At 39.6% G+C, this 22,730-nt stretch overlaps 1 long non-coding RNA gene across 3 annotated transcripts; it reads left to right on the forward strand.

The window, feature by feature from the left end:
- The first annotated feature begins 4,662 nt into the window (after positions 1-4,662).
- LOC140626238 (uncharacterized) lies at positions 4,663-20,577 on the forward strand. Of its 3 annotated transcripts, none has more exons than XR_012025431.1 (9): positions 4,663-4,720; positions 6,709-6,827; positions 7,316-7,497; positions 8,443-8,519; positions 8,613-9,179; positions 16,762-17,021; positions 18,047-18,209; positions 18,339-18,480; positions 20,089-20,577. It is a non-coding gene; the product is annotated as an uncharacterized lncRNA (long non-coding RNA). The 3 variants fall into 3 exon arrangements; XR_012025429.1 differs by having other exon boundaries at positions 4,683-4,768; XR_012025430.1 differs by lacking the exon at positions 20,089-20,577 and adding an exon at positions 19,168-19,315 and having other exon boundaries at positions 4,683-4,768.
- Positions 20,578-22,730: the final 2,153 nt, after the last annotated feature.

Consider the following 22,730-nt stretch of genomic DNA (forward strand, 5'->3'; position numbering starts at 1 on the left):
GTCTTCAAATACTTGAACTCATTATTACTGAACATATTCTTCATTTGGAAAGCCTCTTTCCTTCCTGATCCTAGTTGCATTTTAATTCTAATAGACTTACTCTTTTTTTAAAGATTTTATTTATTTATTCATGAGACACACACACACAGAGGCAGAGACACAGGCTCCTTGCAGAGAGCCTGATGCGGGACTCGATCCTCGGGATCACGCCCTGAGCCAAAGGCAGATGCTCAACCACTGAGCCCCCAGGTGTCCCTTTTTGACTTATTCTCGTCTGATTTCCTGCTTGCTTATTTTGCTTTGGACTTTCTCCCAATATTGCCAGGCTTTCAGGCCCACAGCCTTCCCTACCCCTACACTTTCTTCTAGGCAACTTGAGCTTTCCCTGCCCTCCATTCTAGGCAATTTTTTTTTCTGATTTATGGCTAGAAAAACACAGTTCCTCTTATGACTGTAGAATATCAGCCTATTACAAACTCAGCTAAGCATCCATTCCTATGCCTTACTCATCCCTCAAGAAAGTAGAAAATACTCTCCAATCATACTTGTTATTAATATTGTTGGTAGTAGTAGAAGCAGCAGTAGTAGTGGTGGTAGTATTTACACATTTAGAGAATGCATGGCAAATACTTGGAATTTACTGAACAGTTTTCAGACATAATTGGATTTAATGAAAGCATCAGCACCACTTAATTAAACAAGCCAATAACCTGGAATTCTCTTTAGACTAGAGATTTCAAATTGGCCATCGATTGGCTGTACTCCATATGCAGTTGTGTTTTCTTTAGCCACAAAATTGAAAAGAAAATAACCAGTTTACAAAAATATGAAAATCGTCATTTTTTTTTGTGGAAAGATTAGTAGATTTGGCAACATTTGGCCCAGATTTCTAAATGGTTTTGGCTGACACAAGTCCTGCTCCCTCTAGGATGAGTCTACTTTTTCTTTTGCTAGTCTTTACTGCTCTTTATCCTTTTGTGTCTCCTCCACCTCACTCATTGACGTTTCCTGTCTGGCTCCAGTAAGGATTTGAGTTTTTAAAGTCTGTTCAATTCCTTTATGTCATTCATTGTTTCTAAAATGACCAGTAAGTTCTGGCAATTTGATCTTCTGAACTGAGCTTGGCAACCTTTTTCTTGAAAGGGCCAGATAGTAAATGTTTCAGACTTTGCAGGCCCTATGATCTCTCCTGAAACTTCTCAGCTCCGCTGCTATATTCCCAAAGCAGCCATAGACAATGTAAACAGTTGAGAATGACTATCTGTGTTCCATATTTAGTTATGAAAAGAGGCAGCATGCTGGATTGGGGCCACAAGCTGTAGTTTGCTGAATCCTGCTCTAGATGATCATGTGCCAAAGTTTTTTTTTTTTTTTCCAGAACATTGTATCCATGACATTCTCTTTAGGAGACAAAAATCCTTAGAGAATGAAATATAGGCCTATCAGACATTTAAACAGCCTGACAAAACAGTGCTATGGAGAGGTCATCACCATTATTTACTAAGAGTATTCCAGGTCATATCGGAATACAGAATCTTTATTTTAAACTTAATAACTCTTACTATTTCAAATCACAACTGGAACCATGTTTCCAGTGGAAGTCTTGAATCCATGACCACTCTTCCTTCTGTGCTGCCACTGATATGGATTGGTCCTTTTTTATTTTATTTTATTTTATTTTATTTTATTTTATTTTATTTTATTTTATTTTATTATTTTATTTTATTTTATTATTTTATTTTATTTTATGTTTATTTTATTATTTTATTATTTTATTATTTTATTTTATTATTTTATTATTTTATTTAATTTCATTATTTTATTTTATTTTATTCAATTCCACTTCATTCCATTCCATTTTTTCCATTTTTATCTTTAAAAAATTAAAGTATGCATGTGAGAAAAAATTGAAAAGAAACAAAAGATATTAGATAAAAAATAGATCCTTTCCTCTTTAAAGCCTAAGTTCCTATCTCAGAGTCTAAGTTAGCTCTGTGTGTATCTTTCTGTGTGTTCTATACATGTACAAACACCACGTGGATGTATGTGTGTGCACTTTTCATTTTTTTCTTCACAGTCTGAAAATTCTAAAAAAAGATGTGTCATTCAGTGTTATTCTGTTACATAAAGACAGAATGAGAAATCTTATTAGAGAAATTATCACAAGTCAATAATTTCCTCCAGAGCTGTTTCCTACCACTTCTCCCTTTAAAATCTCTTAGGTTCTATGCACCTTAGTTTCTCTACATGTAAAATGGAAGGGAGGGAGGAAATAATAACCCTTTCTCATAGATATTACATGAAGATTAATGGAATAATGTCTATAAATAGTAAGCATAAATAAATATTCAATAAATGGCAGCTGGGTTACAGCGTGGCGGGTGTAGTAGCTATATTTAAGTTGGAGAGCCATTGAACAATTGAGGTGTTAACAAAAAGGATGTGATATTTCGTGGCATTTTGGAGTTTAAATATTATTTTAAATGTATAATTACATTTGATACTCAGTCATACATTCACCAACTATTTATTTAGCTGCTCTTCTGAGCACAATAGCTGGAACATAGTAGTAAGAATTCAAATGTTAGACAATATTGACAAGATCACTAATTTCAAGCAACTTATATTCTGGAAAGGGAACCAGATGGTAAATCAATATATAAAGTTGATGGCTTTATATTATGGTGAGGATTCTGCAGGTAATAAAAAGGGTCACATAGTATAGGTTAAAAGGTAATTTCTACTGGATTTTGATGGCTAGGCTACTAGAGCGGGGTAGCCTTATATGGGTAACACTACCCTAAAATCTAAAATGCCAATAGGGGCTTTGGGATTGGGCAACCAAGGTGGCCCTGTTTAACCTTGAGGGCCCCAGGAATATTCCAGGAACACACTTTAACCTGAATCCTGGGGAAAAGGTTATCAGAATTCTTATAGAATTTATTTCCCTGAGGAGCTTAGACTTGAGGACCTTAGTAAAAAAGAGAAACAAAAAGATAGACTTCCATCATAGACTGATGGTAGAAGGATGAAAGTAGTCAAAGAGCAAAGCAACAACCAAAGGCCTTGGGCTGATGTTTTGGTTAAGTACAGTAGCACAAATGGAAAAAAAGAAAAAAAAAAAAAAAACCTTGTCCAACGCTTTCATCAATCTTTCTTAACAGATTTTTGAGGGACAGAATGAGAGTAGGTGCAATTATGTGTTCAGGAAAGGTTAGTTCGTCCACTTTTGCTGAGCTACAACATGTTTGAGGAAGGAGTGTGTAGTCAAATAGTCATCAGAAGAGAGACAATTAGGGACCCCCAGGTGGCTCAGTGCTTAAGCATCTGCCTTCATAACCCTGGATGCCTGGGATCGAGTCTCACATTGGGTTCCCCACGGGGAGCCTGCTTCTCCCTCTGCCTGTGTCTCTGCCTCTCTCTGTGTCTCTTGTGAATAAATAAATAAAATCTTAAAAAAAAAAAAAAAAGAAGGAAGAAGATTACATTACAAGATTTGGTCACCTTTTTTTCTGTCAACAAAGGGAAGCCATTAAATCATTTGGCCCATCTCATCTTCCTCCTCCTCCTCCTCCTCCTCCTCCTCCTCCTCCTCCTTCCTCCTCTTCTTCTTCTTCTTCTCCTTCTTCTTCTTCTTCTTCTTCTTCTTCTTCTTCTTCTTCTTCTTCTTCTTCCTCTTCTTCTTTTTAATTCAAGTTCAGTTAGCCAACATACAGTACATCACTAGTTTCGGATGTAGAGTCAGTAATTCATTGGTTGCATACAACACCCAGCGCTCATATCACATGCCTTCCTTAATGCCCATCGCCCAGTTACCCCATCCCCCACCTTTTTAAAAATATATATATTTATTGAGGGGAGTCCTCAAGCAGACTCCCGTTGAGTAGGAGTCTAGTCATGGGGCTCCATCTCACCACCCTGAGATCACGGCCTGAGCCCAAGCCAAGAGTCAGAAGCTTAACGACTGCACCAACCCAGGCTCCCCTCTTTTGGCCCATCTTCTAATAACCTAGAGCATTAACTAAAAGCAGTACTTACTGTGTAGCTCTTATGCTCTAAGCTTCGACTGTATCAGGGGTACTGTATATATATATTATTTCACTAATCCACATAACAGCCACCGGAAGTAAGCATGAAAATCCCTACCGTAAGGATGAAGACACAGCAACCACAACTCTGAGACAAGTGTGGAACAAGAAGGGGATTGTATTTCAGTCCAGATGCACATGTTTTTCCCCACCCGTCAGTTCCTTACCCATGCCAAGTTCAGACCACACTGATTGAAACTGGTACCATGAATGGTAGTTATGTTCTTGGCTACATTACCTTATTTTATAGCTGAAATCATGGGGAATCTGTTTGAAATCTACATGGGCTCCATCATCTCCATCTGATCGGGGAACTCAAAACTCTGAGCCTCTCCTGGCTCATGTGAGGACAGGGCGACCAGAGGAGGGGCTGCAGAGGTGTCCATGCTGGAGAGCACTCTGCCTTCCCGGAGAGACAGGTGGAAGGGCTTGCACCAGCAGCCCTGGGGTGGGCCCGGGAGGGCCAGGAGGACTAGGGCTGTGAGCGTGCCGGTCTTCTGTGACAGAGCATCCTCAACCCAACAGAGTCATGGGTGAGCAGGGTCAGCAGGTGATGTCATAATCTCCTAGAAGGCGGGGTGTTCAGAAGTTAGAAACAGACTCTTGAGTAGCTGTGCATGCCTTTGTATGAGGTACTCTGACATCTTAATTTGAATGAAAAATACCATTACTTTTTTCCGGTATGCTTTTGATTGTTCTGGTTGTTTGTTTCGTTCTGAAAAACTGCTACTTTTTCTGCCTGGCAACTCCTCTTAGTCTTCCTTGACCCCCCCTCACAATCCTCCCTTTTTCGTTTTGTACATTGCTCTGTTGATGGGTTTATCACATCACATTAAATGTTTTTATTCGGTGGATTCATCTGCTGGTGTCTCCGGACTCTAAAGCTGTTTGAGGGCAGGGTCGTCGCCTGATTAATCTCTCTGTTCCCTGGATCAATCCCTGTAGGTCTAGAGCCAATACTCTTTGATTTGAATTGAATTAAACAAATGGTAAACGAATATTTGCAATTTTACCACGTGAATACAAAATGGGGTTAATTAGTTGAAGATTCTAGAGAAAGATTTGATGAGAAATCAAGTGCTGTTTCCCTTCCCTCTGATTTCCTGGTTTGTGATGAAGGATGTAAAGCTGTCGGGGTTTTATGAATCTTGCCACTAGCCAGAAAACCTTTCAAATATGATTCAATTTCATGCAGACAGAGACTCAGAGCAACTTGGCAGTTAACAGCTAATGGCTTTTAAGGGTTTAAGTCAGCCCTAAACATTATTCCAATGAGTTTTTGTGGTTTAATTACCTTAAAACATTAAGTAGTCAAAGAGTCCATCAATATAGAGACATTTAGAGATATCAAATGTGCACTGCTCACAAACACCGCCTTGAAGGTGTCTAATACAGAATCTTATTTTGCCAAAAAAGCGTGTAAAAATAGTTTAAGTTTACCTATTTGAGCCTAATGATGTGTGCCGTCATTACGCTAGGAGAAATGTGAATTCAAAGTGATTCTCTAAACAGCAAGGAAGAGCTTCACATCGCAAGGGACGGAGCCAGGTCTTCCCCACCCTGTTCTTACCCAGGTCCTGTTAACTTTAAGCAGTATGTATACTTAGTGGCTATGATCCCAGGCTTTGGATTTCACCAGTTCTGGGTTCAAATTTCACGCCTGCAACTTGTAGGGAAGTAACAGGACAACAAGCCTCAGGGAGCATAATAACAATAAGTATTCAGCTAAATTTTTATGAGGTTGTCATGAGACGACGCACGTAGAGCTAATCATAGTAACCGTTAATATGCGCTAAACATCCTTTTATTTTGAAAGAACTATTCTCATGGCTTATGGAAGAGAGAAAAAAATGAGTTTGAAGGGTCAGTATCCAACTTTAAGGCTGTATAAAAGGGCCTAATATCTTCATTGTGGTTTTCCTTATTTGGCATTTAATTAAAGAAACCAAAGGTTGTCACTTATTTTATGCACGATTCCAGGTATTTTCTTCTGCAAAACTCATTTTTATCCTTGGACTCACAATAACTTCATTACTCTTTTCAAGTCAAATCACATCCCAATCTCGACAATTCAAATTGGCCTAAGATCCCGCACTAACCAAATGTTAATATTTATGAGTAATGCATTTTGGGTTCAGAGATAGGGAGAGAAACCTTCTGGGAGGCAGAAATGAGTTATTGGCCTGCTATAGAATGTGTCACTTGGAAAGAGCTGCATTGAGGGAGAGATGATTCAAATGCACAATTTCAAGGGGGCAATGCAATCTAGTTTACTAATCTCTCATTGTACTAAGGTGAGGCTATTGTGAACACTACTGCTCATTAGCATCTCCATCCCACAGAATAATCCACATAACGGGTGCCAGTTTTATTCTCATTATTAAGCAATTCCCATATTTGCATTTTTTTTCATTAAGCCATCATTTAAAAAATTACGAGTAGCCCAGGGTAAAGGCAGATCATTTGAACCATGTAATCATGAGCATCCTATGTCAGACCATGGCGGTTTATTTTTAAATTTGAAAGTCTCTAAGTAATTCACGTGCACATCTCATGATCTCCGGGGTCACAGGTCTCTCTTCATTTCTTCGTCTTTCACATTCCGTTTTGCTCCCACAAGGCCAGCTGATCTCTCTCCTATGATGGGCCTGTGTGGAGCCTGCACCTGAAATCTGTTGCTCAGTTCTGATCTCACGAACCGCAAAAGGTTTTGCCTGGCCGCCTGGGTGGCTCCGACAGGTGGGTATCTGCCTTCAGTTCAGGTCATGATCCCCGGGTCCTGGGATCGAGCCCCATGTGGGGCTCCTTGCTCAGGGGGGAGTGTGCTTCTTCCTCTCCCTTTGCCCCTCGCCCCCCGCTTGTGTGCTCTCTCTCTCAAATAACTGAATAAAATCTTTAAAACATGTTTTTGCCTATTATATGCTTAGAAGAAATGGTAGTTTTTTTTTTTTTTTTTTTTAACATTAGGGAGATAACAGAGAAGTTGGGACAGGCTAATGGAAAGCTACAACTTAACATCAGTGACTTGAAGCTGGGCAAACCCAGTCTCCAAAAATCAGCATATAACACCTCCCCGCTCCGCCCCAGGAAGGGAAACTTCCAAGTGTTAGCTCAGAGATTTCAATTAGATTACAACAGGGGATCTGAACTGACGCTCAGCTGTGGGAAAGAGTAGCTTAACAAAGGAAAGAAGACGATGTATAAGCTTTTCTACTTCTTTACTTCAGGCCTCCTTAGCTTGAATCTGGTATTAGTCCCATCAGCCAACGCCCTGGTACAAGAAAAATGATAATCCTAAACACCAACAGCTTCAGTTCCCAGTATCTGGCTGCATCTAGATGGTCCTCTGAGCGTCGGGGGAGAGGAAGCTGCATGTGAGAGACACAAGACAGGTGTGAGGACCGAGGACGTAGGTCACATGAAATGCACGTGTAAATTATATTGTGAATATAGATCTATGGTGCCATTCGATTAACAGAATAATGGTTCACTGTGAATCACCAACGTATTTATTAGCTTTTAATTGCCCTAATAATCATGATAGTAGAAAGTACTAGGATAATTATAAATTTGTCTGTATTGTGCTGCGGTTGGATAGGGATGGGTTTGGAATCGGCCAGACCCAATTAACCCCGTGGTCTCGTTCTGAGAGCTGCACGGCATTGGACAGTCAATGTACTTTATCTCATTTCCAGGTTTAAGAGTCAGAGATGATGTATCTAAAGCACGTAGCATGGTGCCTGGCACACAGATACTCAGCATCCCAGTCCTTATCCTAAGACATTTCCATCATACAAAGAGAGAGTGAGTTTCTTTAGAAATAAAACCGAGTTGGTACCCCTCCAAAGGGGCTCGAGGCAAGGGGGCGGTGAAGCCCAGAGAGTACATAGATGGACCCGGGTCTCCATTCTGGCTGGTTAAGTGAGGTCTGGCAGGGGCTGTGATGAGACCCGAGACAGACCTTGGCCTTCAGGGCTGTTTTAGTCGCTGTTTCACAGGGTAGCCCAGGAGGACATTTCCACTCGGAGGCACCTTGTTTCACGCAAGCTCACCATTAAACTCCCTTAAAAGCTGATACTCCCTGCCAGCATCACTAGCTTCTGCCAGAAGAGGGTTAGAAATCAAATTCCCCCATCGGTTGTATCAGAGAAGAAGCTATTGAACAATTCCTTAAGTCCCTGGCCAAATTTGTCCTTGAAGGGACTCGAGGTTTTTATAGGTAAGTTGCGGAATCTCTCTAAGTATCAATTCCCTCATTAGTAATAAATAGGGTGCTGACAATGAAACCTGATACACAGGGATGCTGTGTGCCATTTGGTTCTATCCCCGCTCGGGTGGGGGTGTTTGTTTGTAGGGAAGATGCCTCAGCTGCTCCAGCCCCCGGTAGCAGGATCTCACCCGTGACAGGGTAAAACTGAAATGATAGCCAAGGTACGACCGTTTTTCTCATCTTGCTTCCACTTTCACTATGTTCTGGATCATGGTCCCCAAGTAAAATCAAACTCTCTCCCCTCCTCCTAATAGGCCAGTGCCTTCAAACTGCTGTCACATTAGGTGTTGTTAATAACCACACCTCCAAACTCCCGAAGAAGACGTTAAATGGTTCCATCCAAAACCACCATCACCATCATCGTCATTTGTCGAACATTCTCTATATGGCAGTTGCTGAGTTCTGAATGTTTGTGTTTCCCCCCAAAGTCTCATATGTTGAAATTTTAATCCAATTAAAATTTCACCGTCACCCAAGGTGACGGTATTTGGAGATGAGGCCTTTGGGCAGTGATTAAGTTATGAAGGTGGAGCCCTCCTGTCTGGGATTTGCGCTCTTATTAGGGAGATCCCACAGAGATTCCTACCCCTTCGACCATGTGAGGACCCAATGAGAAGTAGGCAATCCGTCATCCAGGAGAGGGCCTTCATCAGAACCTGATAATGCTGGTGGCTCCATCTCAATCTTCAGCCTCCAAAACTATGAGGAATACATCTCTGCTGTTTATGAGCTTTGTTTCAGCAGCCCAAGCAGAATCAGACAGCCTCATTGAGCTGTGGTACAGTCATTGTCTCATTGGATCCCCAAAACTGCTTTACAAGGTAAGGGTTATTATTATTCCCATTTTATAGATGGGGGAAGATAAGGCTGATTTTGATGAATAATAGGCCCCAAGTTTTAGAGAGCTCGTCGAGGCTGGAGTCGGAGCCATGTTTTCTGGTTGTGATGCCCATTTACATCTCTTCAGATGTTACATCTAAGGTTGAGCAACTAAAAATAAGTGACTTAAAATCACGAGGGTATTTTCGTACCACGTAACTTGGTCATTGGTCAGCCATCACTTCAGTGTGACAATGATGAGGTTATTTGTTCATTTTTTTTTAACATAAAATGTCTTTATCTTTGAGAAAATATCCTATTCTTATTAGAACCAGCATTGTAGCAAGTGTCAACATATCTGCTCATAAGTATCTGTAGATAATATGTTCCTGGATTGTTTTAATTTATAGCAGGGCGGGAAGAGTATTATGCACATCAGTCTTATAAATCATGTGACATAAATAACAGCTGCATTTAGTGCCAAAGCATTTTCTTCTGAAGTAATCATTCATTTTTTAGTGGGAACTGGAATTTGCATGCAGCATTGTCTCCCTACATCATTTGGGTGAGGCTCCTTTACTCAATTGTCTGGATGTTTAATACTTGACAATTAGTTTTTATTTGAGAATTGTCAAGATCTACTAACACTTTTTTTTATTTTTGCCTGGGTAAGGAGCAAGACTGTGTTTATGGTAACGGTGATACCAGCGCCTGTTTTGCTGTCAGCCTTGGCGGGATGATGCAGAACCAGTGTAAGGAATCTGTAGTGCCTGGTGCTGTGCTCTGCTCTCTCATGTGTTAACTCGTTGTCAAATAATTTGGAAAAAAAACTACTATATGCTGGGTCTGGTACTGTATCCTGGGTACACAATGGTGAATACAACAGAAACCCATAGACCTAAACACCAATTTCAAGAATGTTTTTGTCCAGGGTAAGAGGCAGACAACAAAAATGAGAAAAACTATGGATTTCAATAAGTTCCATTAAAAAGTAGAGATTGTGAAAGAGAATTGCTTAATGAACAGGGACTGTGAGGACTTAATTTTTATCAGGGCTCTGAAGACTACTTCTGCTACTTCTACTAAGAGCCATCTTGGCCAGGAGGGGGCAAGGGAGTGTTCCAGGAAGAGAGAAGAGAACGTGTTATTCTCTAGAGCTGGAAACAACTGGATGTTTCGAGGGACTGAGGGAAGGCCTGTATAGATTGGACGTAGTGAGCAAAGATGAGCTGTAGCTCAGGGTGAGGTCACAGAAATTGATGGAAAACAATGACATTTCACAAAGTTAAGAAGTGTTCTCTGGGCTACTAAGCTAATTAATGGTCGTTTGAACCCAGGTTTCTATGACTTCAAATCCCAGCTTATGCTCTGTGGGTCCCTAGAGTTGAACCATTCAATACAATGATGACAATTAGTAATAATAATCATAATCACAGTAGCTAACTGGATTTGGTGCTTCTATGTCAAGCATTCTTCTTCTTTTTTTAGGATTTTATTTATTTATTCATGAGAGACACACAGAGAGAGCAAGCACTCTTCTAATCACTTTTTATGCACTAAAGAACTTAATCCTCGTGTGAAACCTATGTGGTATTTCATTCTTTGTGTGAAACTTAACCTACTCCCCGTGATGCGTGTGTGTAGAGGTTACACAACTCGTCGGTATCACACAGCTAGGAAAGGAGGGACTTGAATTTGAATCAAGGGTTCTATGACACTTTAGAGATTGGACTTGCAGTCCTCATCTTAACAACAGATTACAATATTATTATTATCATTATTATTATTATTATTATTCTATTTACCAAAGCCCTGTGAGACTAGCAGTTTCTTTTACTTGAACTGTTTGAGAGAAAGTTGTTGCCACAACCCCTGAAAACCTTAGCAAAAATATCTACAACCTAGACACTCTCTTGCCTTACCACGATGGAGCCATCAATATCAGAAAAATAAAATTGATACCGATTTTCTAATTCAAGACTTCATCAGAACTGTTCAAGTTTAACTTATTGCTCCAATAATGTTTTTTTTTTTTTAGCAAAGGGATCCAGTCCAGGATCATATGTTGCGTTTAGTCGTATCGCAAGGTCATGTTTGCTTTGTCTCCTTCATCTCCAGAATTCCTCATTCTTGGCATGACTTTCATGACCTTGTCACTTTTGAAGATAATAGGTCAATTGTTTTACATAATCTCTCTCAACTTGGGCTTATCTATATTTCCTTATGATTAGATTCATATTATACAAAGCTTTGGGCAGGAATGTGATGGAAATATTGCTGTATTCTTGTCATTGACTCCTGTCAGGTGATCTACAGATGCATTATGTCCCAATTTTGAAGATAGTAATGTTGATCACTTGATCAAAGTGGTGTCTCTGAGTCTCTTCATGCTGTTTGTGCTCCAACAGCCTGGGTGGGCTTCAGCTGCCACTCACAAGACCCCGGCACAAACTCCTCCCTTACCTATTTGAGCTTTGACTTCCTGTGCCTGGCCACTCATTCCCCCCATGGTTGTGTCCTAATCATCTCCAAATGGGTATCACTTGCACCCATGCAGCTTCTGATCCTCCTAAACTTACACAATCCCATTTAATGGCTGTTGGACAGAATTATAGAGTAAGGAAGAAGAAAGGAAGGGAGGAAGGAAAGAAGGCTATATGATAACTTCTAATTAAAAATAAAAGACAGAGAAACCAGCTCCTTTCATTTAATAAAAGTGCTCAAAGTGACGCTAGCTGAAATAACGTTGAACACATTGTTCTTTCTCATTACACGTCACAGAAATTATTGCCCATGTCCAAAGAACAACCAAACAAAAAAAGTATTGTTCATCTGAATTTACTTCTTTCAACAAAACACAATTAGGATACACTCCACATAGAGTCCAATAGCCATTATTTGCAAGAGGTCCAACATTCTACATGCACTGATACATGTATTATATACACGTATTATACATATCATGGATTTTAGGGTGCTATGATCCCTTAGTCCGCCTTGCTCTATCTGCTGTTCAGCTTTTTAATCACTGGTCTCAGGAACTTAGGTGTTTTTCTAGTGGGAAGAAGCTGGGTCATTAATCATTATGTATCTAGGTTCTTCTTTCAACTCCATTCTGGACAATATAAATGTGAAACTGGAGAATGCAATTCTGCTTTTCCTCACTTTTAGGCCATGATACTCTTCACATCTGCCTCGAAGCTCCCTATCCATAAAGGCAACAGCATAGTAATTTTGAGAACACGTTTTGGGGTCAAGTCCAAGATCTACTACTTGCAACTTGACTTTGACCACATGACTTATTTACATGAGCTTCAGAATCTTTACCTCTAAAATAAGCACTATTTGTGATATTGTAAGGACCAGGTGCAGTATTTTAGGTAAAACAAACAAACAAACAAAAAAATGTTTTTGTATGGGAGAAGAAAGTGGTGCAATATTATCAACCCTGGACCAAGATTATGAATTCTTAAACCGCTTAACAAAAAAATACCAAGTTTGCTCCCCAAAATGAAACAAAACGAAACAAAATAAAACAAAACAAAACCAATTTGGCTCATGGATTAGAAAACATAGGCTTAAATGTATCGGATGGTTTTTCATACCTGACAGCTACGCTCCTTTGCAATTCGTTAATTTCTCTCTCATAACAAAATTTGTGTTTTATTTATGAATCATGGATGTCATGCCCACTGGGCTGCAATCTTAAGGGCAGCAATCAGGTTTTGTTGCTATATCCTCAGCACTTAGCAAAGTTACTTGTAACATAAAAGATGCTTGATGTATATGAGTACTGAAAGATGGAGGGTAGTAGAATTGTGGAAATTTTAGATGAATGGATTTAAGGATAAAAGAATAAATTCATGAAAAGATAAGTGGACAAGAGAATAAATAATTATAACAAAGTGTGGATAAAAAATTTGGTATTTATCAAACATCCATTATGTGCCGAACAACCAAGTGGCTATTTTACTTATATATCATCAATACCTCATTAGGTTATTGTGTCATAGAAGAGGAAAGCAAAACTTAAGAAAATTAAAAACAAAACACCAAAAGCATAGTTCATGCTTTTGACTTTACCAAAAGAACTCTAAAAGAAAATAGTTATTTCTGTTTCAATACGACATGTAATAGACTCTATCTATTTAACATGACAGAAATATTTGCTATTTATCCAGGAGATTGGATTGCACAATTATTAAGAAAACCGAGCATAGTCTAAGTTGTTAAGGCAGATAAACTGCACAATCCATTAGAGAAAAATAAAACAAAAGATTTGGTGAGCATTTCTAAATATAAACAAGCCTATGGTTTTCTCTGCAGGAGACACAATTTTATTTATTTTCTATTTCTGGATTCGATCCAGTAGTGTCAGAGATGAAGAATTAAACCTATACAATATCTTTGAAGGATAACTCTGAGAGATTATGTGGGCAAAGAATTTATAGGCTCGTACAGATCACCACTACAACATTATTTATAGTTTCTTGGTAAAAGCTCGTGTCTGTGAATGGGAAGATGGTAACTAAAATGTGAGGAAATGGAGCTTACAATAGAAGTGTGGTTAAAGGAATCCTGAAATGGGAAGCACGTGTCTAGTGGCCATTTATAGAGTAAATGTGGAATAAGAATACTTCCTAGAATCTATATCTGAATCTGAATCTAGAATGTAGCTCTAAGTACTTGGGAGGAAAAGTCAAAGAGGTCTGTTGCCTGCCCTCCAGTGTCTCCTGGTCTGTAGGGGTGACGATATTGGGGGAATATATAGTTTCAGAGATCTGATAAATGTTTGTGTCGCAGAGTGAAAGAAGCACTGAGAATATGGGCTGAAGGAGTTTGTGATGTTCTCTAAAATAGGTGGTTTTTTTTTTTTTTTTTTTTGTTCATGAAACATGAGCAGAGCTCTGCCAAATGGACAAGGTGAGGCTCATAATTTCTCAGCCTACAAGGTGAAACCACAGCAAGATGGACAAATACACACTTGGGACTTGAAATGACTCCTTATGACTTTATTTATTTTTTCCCCTTTTTTTTCCCTTATGACTTTAAAGGCTGCATATGGCTCTGATGTCCACATAGAAAGGTTTGTTGTGGAGTGTGGCAGCTGAGGCTGAGAACCTGTGGCCAGGCCATGAACCAAAGAGGAAAGTGCATGGAAGCACATGTTTATCTTTATTTGCTGTCATTTTGGGGCCCCTTCAAATTACATATATAAAATTATATATGTTAGTGTAGTATATATATAAAATATATAATAATATATATAATTATACACAAAAGAAAACAATTTCTTTTATGAGAGAAAAGTTAACAAAGTGCTTTCATATACTAAGGAGCGTAGCTGTCAGGTATGATAAGCATTTGAGACATTCAAGTCTGTGCTTTCTAGTTTGTTAGTTATTTTATTATACACTTTATTATTGTTAGTTATAAAATTTATTATATAATTAATTATTATATAATGTATAACTGTTAGTTATTTTTATTATATAATTTATTATATATTAAATATACTATATATTTAGATATAATTTCCAAATATATACACATCTATTCACATATGTACTCAATGCATATATACATATGTTTGTATATATGTATTTTTAAAGATTTATTTATTGTATTTATTTTTTATTTATTTTTAAATATTTTATTTATTTATTCATGAGAGACACAGAGAGAGAGAGGCAGAGACATAGGCAGAGGGAGAAGCAAAGAGATTTATTTATTTTAAAGACAAAGAGCATGTGTGAGCAGGGGAGGGGCGGAGGGAGAGGGAGAGAGAGAGAATCTCAAGCAGACACCCTGCTGAGTGTGCAGGCCAACATGGGGCTGAGATCATGACCTGAGCTGAAATCAAGAGTCGGACACTCAACCAACTGAGCCATGTAGGCGCCCTTATATATTTTCTTTTTTTTCTATATATTTTCAAAGTATAAGTTGTGAGTTACGGTTTTATCAATTAGTACAAAGGATAGATCATTTTTTAAAGAAATTTTTATTTACTTAAGTGATCTTTGCATCCAAAGTAAGATTCGAACTCACAACCCTGGGATCAAGAGTTGCACTGAGCCAGCCGGTTGCCCCGCATAAGAAGAATCTTGATCCTCCTTTCATTTTGCAATTTTTGTTCTTTTCTCTTATAGGAATAGTCACATTTTGAGTGATCATATTCCTTCTTGTTTCATTTTGTGTAGTATGCAAAACTTGAATGAATGATGAAAAGATCTTCTTAAAAAAAAAAAAAAAGAAAAGATCTTCTTGTGCCCTTCCTTATTATTTTGAGTCCTGATGAGGCATGATCTTACTCGGATTAGGAAAATCACAACATCTCAGTGAATGGCCTGATAAGGAGTGCGGTCAGTATCCACTTTCGCCACCTCCATGTCATGCCAGGCTTCTTGAAACCAGTTGTGTTCTGCTCCCTAATTAGTCCCCAAAAAGAGTCTTTTCTAAGGACTTTAAGGTACCATTTAGCTTTTGTGTGGGGTGTACCATGAGAATGTACTTTTTGGACCATAATTTCCCAACTTACATCATTATTCCTAGAAATGGGACTGCTGAGTCCTATTCCTACACACGGGACTCTGTCAGTGATTTCTGAAATGCCTATTGATATCTGAATTTTTTTGAAAGGTCCAAAATAAACAAATCAATAAAAATAGCATTGGATAGCAAAATATATGAATTGTCCTAATCCCTTTACTTATTATTGGATGAGAATGGGTATATCAAGCAATGCTTGATTCACCAAAATGCTGGCTCCGTCGCAATTACCGTTCCTCTTCTCTATGAGACTGCATTTCGTGTCACTCATATTTTGTATTTGAAAGGTATCTTTAGTTTTCCTAAGCAAGTTATTGGTTTTTTTTTTTTTTTAATAAGATAATGCAGTTTGGTTTTTTTGAAAAGCGAAGACTCTAGACTCTCCGTTCCCTTTCTTCTGAAAGGCAATCATTTGTTGGAAACAGTAAGCCAAGAACAAAAGAATCCTAGTGGCATGATGAAAGCTTGGAGAATATTCTCAGAAACGTTCCCCAAATAAGATCTTTAGGAGCCGGTAAATTAAACTCCTGATACAGTGTCTCATTGGCCCTAACACACAGGGCCATCTGATTATTCCTCCTCATAAATGGCCAAATTAATCTCAATCCCTTTAAAAGGTATTATTCCTGTAGCACTCAAGAGCATGTGGTTAGTTTACTGTCACTCATGAAAAGTTCTGTTTCTCTGGTAGTAACTGATAAAGACGGGGATTTCTCAAAGTCAATCACTCAAAATAAAGAACTTAAATCCATTTTAGCATACCTCTGGGAAGCAGATCTGCATTAACCTAGTCTAGGACTTCTCTGGCAATAATAGGGTTTAAGGGAGTGCACAGCCACTGGTGATTTTTGCAAGTGATACAATGAGGGGACAGAGACAATGAGGCGAACATAAAATGGGACCTGGGATTAAGGGATCTCCCACTCAGCCATGTGTAGAGTGTTGAAAATTAATGTGGTATTGTTTAGCAAGCAGCTGTCAAGTTATTGTAATTTGCAATTTTTTTTTTCTTCTTCTTCTCCTCCTTCACTGAAGGCATATTAGAAATGGCTTCATTTCTGAGAGGGATGACAAAGTTAATCCTATTTTGAGTTCCATTTGAAGAAAATGACACTTAAAGCTTGTTTTGCATTTATCAAATGAGCCAGTGAGTTCAACGTTTACTGAATGCCTTCAAATGGAAGACACCGTGTTAGATACCAGGGTTATAAAGATGAGCGGAGAACAGTCACTTCTGTCAAGATATTTAATGTCTGGTGGGAGTTACAGAGTAGAATTTGTGGTTTTCTGAATCTGTAAGTATATGAGTAGAGGTAAGCAAAGGGTGGGAGGGGATGCATAGGTGGACCTCATGGGTTGCCTGAAAGTCTACAGCCGGTGGCGTGAGGACAAGCCCAGAGGAGGCAGAGTGGTGCCCAGGCAGGGTCTTGGGTGGGGCATGGCTCTTCTGAGGTCTTTAACCTATCCGGAGATAATCTGTGCTCACAGAAGTAGCCGGTTGCCTTAGAATTATATAATAATGCATGTGAGAGACACTACAATTACATGCACGTGGCCAGAGTGCCGTGTTTTATCCTCCAGCGTCTAGCAGCGTCTGGTATCTTGTGTGCACAAAGTAAAGGCTTGAATAAATGAATCAAAGAATGACAGCAATTCAGTCATTCCTGAACAAAAAAAGCTTTTGAGAACAGTCGTAGCGGCCCAACATGCACATCCAAAAGAAACAAAAGCACAAGGCTATCAGCGTGATACGAAATAGAAGTTCAGAAGCTAGGACAAGAACAGACGCTTGAGGACATGGGGGTCGAGGGTGGGAAAGAGAAGTTGCTTGGGACATGGGCTACGGTAAGTGAAGGGATGCTTAGGGATAAGTCGTAAGAGGTGGTGGGTTTTGAGGGTGCAGGGCAGTTGGTGGGTTTCACAGTACGGAAGGGAAGTTGTTCAGATGAGCTGCAGAAATAACTAACTAACAACAATTTAATAGTTAACGAAAAGGACCTTCATCCCTTCGCATCCACTTTATGCCAAGGCACACCAGATGACGATTGCTTTAGATTTCTCTGAGCCCTTCCCAACATTGCTCTGCTGATAAAAACCTCCCAGTCATAAGGACTGCCCTGCACCCAAATAGAAATGCCATAAAGTTTATTTTGATAAATTGTACTCATCCCGTATCTGAGAGGTCTGCTACGGATGGAGCATATATCAGATGAGTACCTGGGTTCCCACTTGCGGGGGACTTCCTACCTGCCAGTTGGTCAGAAGCTCATCAGCCACTGCAGTCTTATTTTGATCCATTGCATCTTATTTTTTTCTGCAGCCGCAGGACTTGGCATCCAGACAGAAGTGCCATCACTTGGTAATGGATATACTTGAATCAGCCAAGCCACCCATTCAGCAGCAGGATATTTGACAGTCTTCCTGATTAAAGAAAAGAAGGTGCTTTACAAAAAAAGTTCCTCTCATTTTCATGAGTTTTCAAGGTTGGACTTCTGTTTTCTTATTTATTTATTTATTTATTTATTTATTTATTTATTTATTTATTTATTTATTTATTTTTGGACTTTTGTTTTCTATCTGGCAGCTGTTTGTTTCTAATTTTCCCGGTTTAGGTGAACCAACTGTGGGGGAAATAAGGAGAACGCAAAGATGTCATTCTGAGGCAGAAAGGCAATAACCTGCATTACAAACTCAGATCTACCACTTTTCAGATGACGAGGTTAATCAGCCAACTCCTCTGGGCTTCAGCTTTCGGTAAAATCCATCATTCACCTATACATTCATTCATTCAACAGGTATATACCGAAAACCTAGCACGCAGCCATCTGGGTGCTAAGAATACAATGGTGAGAAGATAATCCACAATTGTCAATGGATTGTAAGGGATGAAAACTCTCCCTTTCTTCCCTTCTAAGTCTTTTGACTGCTCTAATAAGTAAATTGGCCTAAGACAGACTAACAGGAGAGAAACAAATTTAATTCTGTATATATGGGAGCTCATAAAAATATGGAACTCAAAGAAGAGTGACCAGTGCAGGCAGCTTTAATACCTTTAGACAAAGAAACGATATGCTTGTGAAGAAGTGAGAAGACGGAAAGGTTTGGGCTGGGGGTGGCCAATTAGTGAAGCAGAAACAAGGTTTATTTATATGGCCTTCTTGTTCCTTAAATTCCCTGCTTTGGAGATGAGGGAGTCCGGGACAGGGAGGGTACGTTTCCCATGGGAGATTTATTTTTGCTTTCTAGGGTTCAAAGGAGGCTCAGAGTGTGTTTCTTGCATTGGCTGTTTCTTAAGTAACCCTAAGTCAAAATAATCAATATGCCCGAATGGCCTATTTGGGGCTGGCGTATCCTCCCCCTCAGGATCCTGAAGCTTAATATGCATCATGTTGACTTGAAAGGTTCCCATACATATACCGGGGACTTTTTTAATCTGTTCAGAAAGATGCCCGTGCAAAACGACACTTGAATTGAGATCTAAAATCTGAGGATACGTTAACCAGGAGAAAAGGAGCAGAAAAGAGTTTTCAAGGCAGAGGAAACAGTACTTGCAAAAGCCCTGTGGTTGGGACTGGCTGTGGAAGTTTGAGGAAAGGCGAGTGCGAATCTAACACCCGAGCAGAGAAACGATGGGGCTTTATCAGGGCTCCTCCATCTTTCCTGTGCACATAAAATACATCTGGGGGTTTTCTTTTTTTCTTTTCTTTTCTTTTCTTTTCTTTTCTTTTCTTTTCTTTTCTTTTCTTTCTTTTTTTTCCTCTTCTTTTCTTTTCTTTTCTTTTCTTTCTTTTCTTTTCTTTTCTTCTTTTTTCTTTTGTTTTTTCTTTTCTTTTCTTTTCTTTTCCTTTCTTTTTTCTTTTCTTTTCTTTCTTTTCTTTTCTTTTTTCTTTTTTCTTTTCTTCTTTTTTCTTTTCTTTCTTCTTTTCTTTTCTTTTCTTTTCTTTTCTTTTCTTTTCTTTTTTTCCTCTTCTTTTCTTTTCTTTTTTCTTTTCTTTCTTTTCTTTTCTTTTCTTCTTTTTTCTTTTGTTTTTTCTTTTCTTTTCTTTTCTTTTCCTTTCTTTTCTTTTTTCTTTTTTCTTCTCTTTCTTTTCTTTTTTCTTTTTTTCTTTTCTTCTTTTTTCTTTTCTTTCTTCTTTTCTTTTCTTTTCTTTTCTTTTCTTTTCTTTGCTTTTTTCTTTCTTTTCTTTTCTTTTTCTTTTATTTATTTTTTTGGGGGTTTCTTTTCTTTTTTTGCTTTTTGTTTTTTTTTGTTTGTTTTGTTTTTTTTTTTGTTTTTGTTTTTTTGGATTTTCTTTTTTTAATTTTTTTAATTTTTTAATTTTTATTTTTTATTTTATTTTTTTTATTTTCTTTTAAATGCAGGTTCTGGTTTGGCAGGTTTGAGGTGGAGCCTGAGAACAGCAGCTCCTCCAGAGGGCCCTCCGAGCCGGTGGTGTTCCTGGTCCAAAGACCACCCTCTGCATAACAAGTGCTGGATGGAGAGTGATTTCCCCCGGGACCAACCAGGGGATTGGGTTCTTTTAGAAGTACCCAGAAAAGGCGGGGATGGGATGTTGGGCCTGCCACAGCTGCAGCCTCGCCTTCTCCTACTCTTGCTCTTTCCTCCTCCCCCCTGCCCTGTTTTATCTTCCACCTAGCAGAGACAGAGAGGGGAGCATTTGCCCCACTACAGAGAGCCTTCCCACCCAGGGCTCTGCAGCGAGGGTCCTCTGACTGCAGTTTCACAGTGACGGTTTGACCAATCTCTGTCGCGGGGGCAAGTTACTGACCCATCTTAGGTCCTACGTGCACCCTGGCCAGGTGTAGCCTGATTTACCTCCATGTGCAGTTATCAAGATATCAACACTGAATAAAGAGCAATTGTGAGCTTATCAGTGAGTCGGTCGATGTCTCCTAATAATATCAAAACAATAGATGAAATTTAAAGCTGTAGTTCAGGATTTATTAGGGCTTAGGCAAGAAACAGAAAGAGATGTCATTTTACCCTCTAATAATTCTATTTATTTATGCACTAACACGAGTAAGCAATCGTTATTTAGGAAAGAAACCAAGAAAATGACAAATTAAATACTACTACTAGCAACCTCTCAAGATGTATGTTGGAACTAAATGAGCAGAATTCTATTTTGAGTTGCTCTAATTCTATAGACAATTCCTGTGGATGTTCAGAATAGAGTCAGTAAAGGTCAACAACATTACATGTGATCCAGGACCTTATCACAAGCTCCTCCAGCATGTGGAGAATTATTATGAGACCAGGGGCTCTTTCTTCTCCTAACGGCAGGTCCCTGTCAATAGAGAGACAACGGCGGTTGAAATGGAAGAACCCAACGTAAGAATGCTATGTCTAGGTCACTGGGATATGGTTATTGAAACAACAACAACAACAACAAAACACTGTAAAAAGATGCAAGGTCGACTTGCACTCCCGTGACCCTGGGCGTACCGTCGGTTCATTTATGACACGTGTCGTGACATGCCCTTGATTTCAAGACTTTCAGTCTACAGGGGAGGACGGTAATGATTACAGACAGTTTCTAGAAGAAGAGGGATTTGAATAAGAGGCAGAACTATAATAAGGAAGAGTCTCATCGGGAGATGGAGAACTGAAACCTGCTTGCCTCCATCCGAGAGACCTTCACAGAAGTGCAAGCCTTTCAGCTGAGGCTTGCACACTTAATCAGGGGGCAGATTTCAGGCTGCAGGAGACCGAAGACGGAGCAGAGAGTCCTTTACGATTTCTCCCATTCCCTTTACACACTGTCCGAGTAGGTCGGAAGGGCAGGTGGATACGGTGCGTGAATGTAGGGGGGTGCTGGGGCAAGAAGCAGGGCTGGGGATGCATCGTGATGAAAGGAGATTGGCCTGAGTAGGGAGGGAGACAGACGCCGCACACACATCTCTCTGCGCTTCAGGTTTCCACCTGTTAGAGCAGCATGAGGATGCATATGTCTTTTCTCATTTAATAGACAGAACAACCTCAGGAGGTAAGTGCCTGGAACACTGTCAGCACTTAATTAATCTCGGTTGTGTAGGGGAGGAAGAAGAATCTTCCCTTTACCCTTCCAGATTCTTGGCTGAGGCTTCCCCATAATACAAGATGGATATAGGTGGGAAGTTTATCCACGTGCATATATCCTGTGTGCCTGGCGGCCCAGGCCTCCACCTACAGACAGGAGAGGACCATGTGGGACGGGGAAGGGACGGGGATGGGACAGGGAAGCCGGCTAGGGAGGTTCTCAGGCCGAGCACAGGAACCAGAGCCAGGCAGCCTGGAGTCCTGGCCCTCCCTGCAGCGGAGAGCAGGTTCTAGAGACCTGGTGCTCTTCCTCTCCTTTATCCGGGGAGGGAGCCTCTTACCCACGGAGATTTCCCTTATAAAGTAAATGTCTCTCTACAAAAGGAGAGCTTTCACTTTCGTTTCTCGAGCTTTCCCTGGTACCTGCCTCTTCCTAAAAATAAGCAGCTTAAAATAATCATTATGCCAAAAAGCATATTTTGGGGTGGCCAAGGCTGCTCCCTTTCTGTTTAACTAGAATCCTATTGATCCTGAAAAGTAGAATGAGGTCTGTTTGTGTGTGTGTGTGATGTGTAAATACAATGGCACAGCTTCCTGTAAGGAAAGGGATGGAAAAAAGATGTACCTTGACTCCTAGATTTTTTATCTTAATTTTTAAAAACATTTTATGTATTTATTCATGAGAGACACAGAGAGAGGAGGAGACACAGGCAGAGGGAGAAGCAGGCTCCATGCAGGGAGCCTGACTGGGGACTGGATCCCAGGTCTCCAGGACCAGGCCCTGGGCTGAAGGCAGCGCTAAACCGCTGAGCCCCACCCCGGGCTGCCTGATTTTTTTTATCTTAAAATAAGAGATAAGTAACCAAAGAATGCCATATATTCAAATGCCATATGTTGCTGGTAAATGTTTTATAGTAAAAATCCTATTTGATCCCATATACACTTCCAGCAGGTCCTCCAACTATCTTCCTTCAGGCAGGTAGGA

The sequence above is a fragment of the Canis lupus genome, chromosome 3, assembly GCF_048164855.1.
Source record: "Canis lupus baileyi chromosome 3, mCanLup2.hap1, whole genome shotgun sequence".
Lineage (NCBI taxonomy): Eukaryota > Metazoa > Chordata > Mammalia > Carnivora > Canidae > Canis > Canis lupus.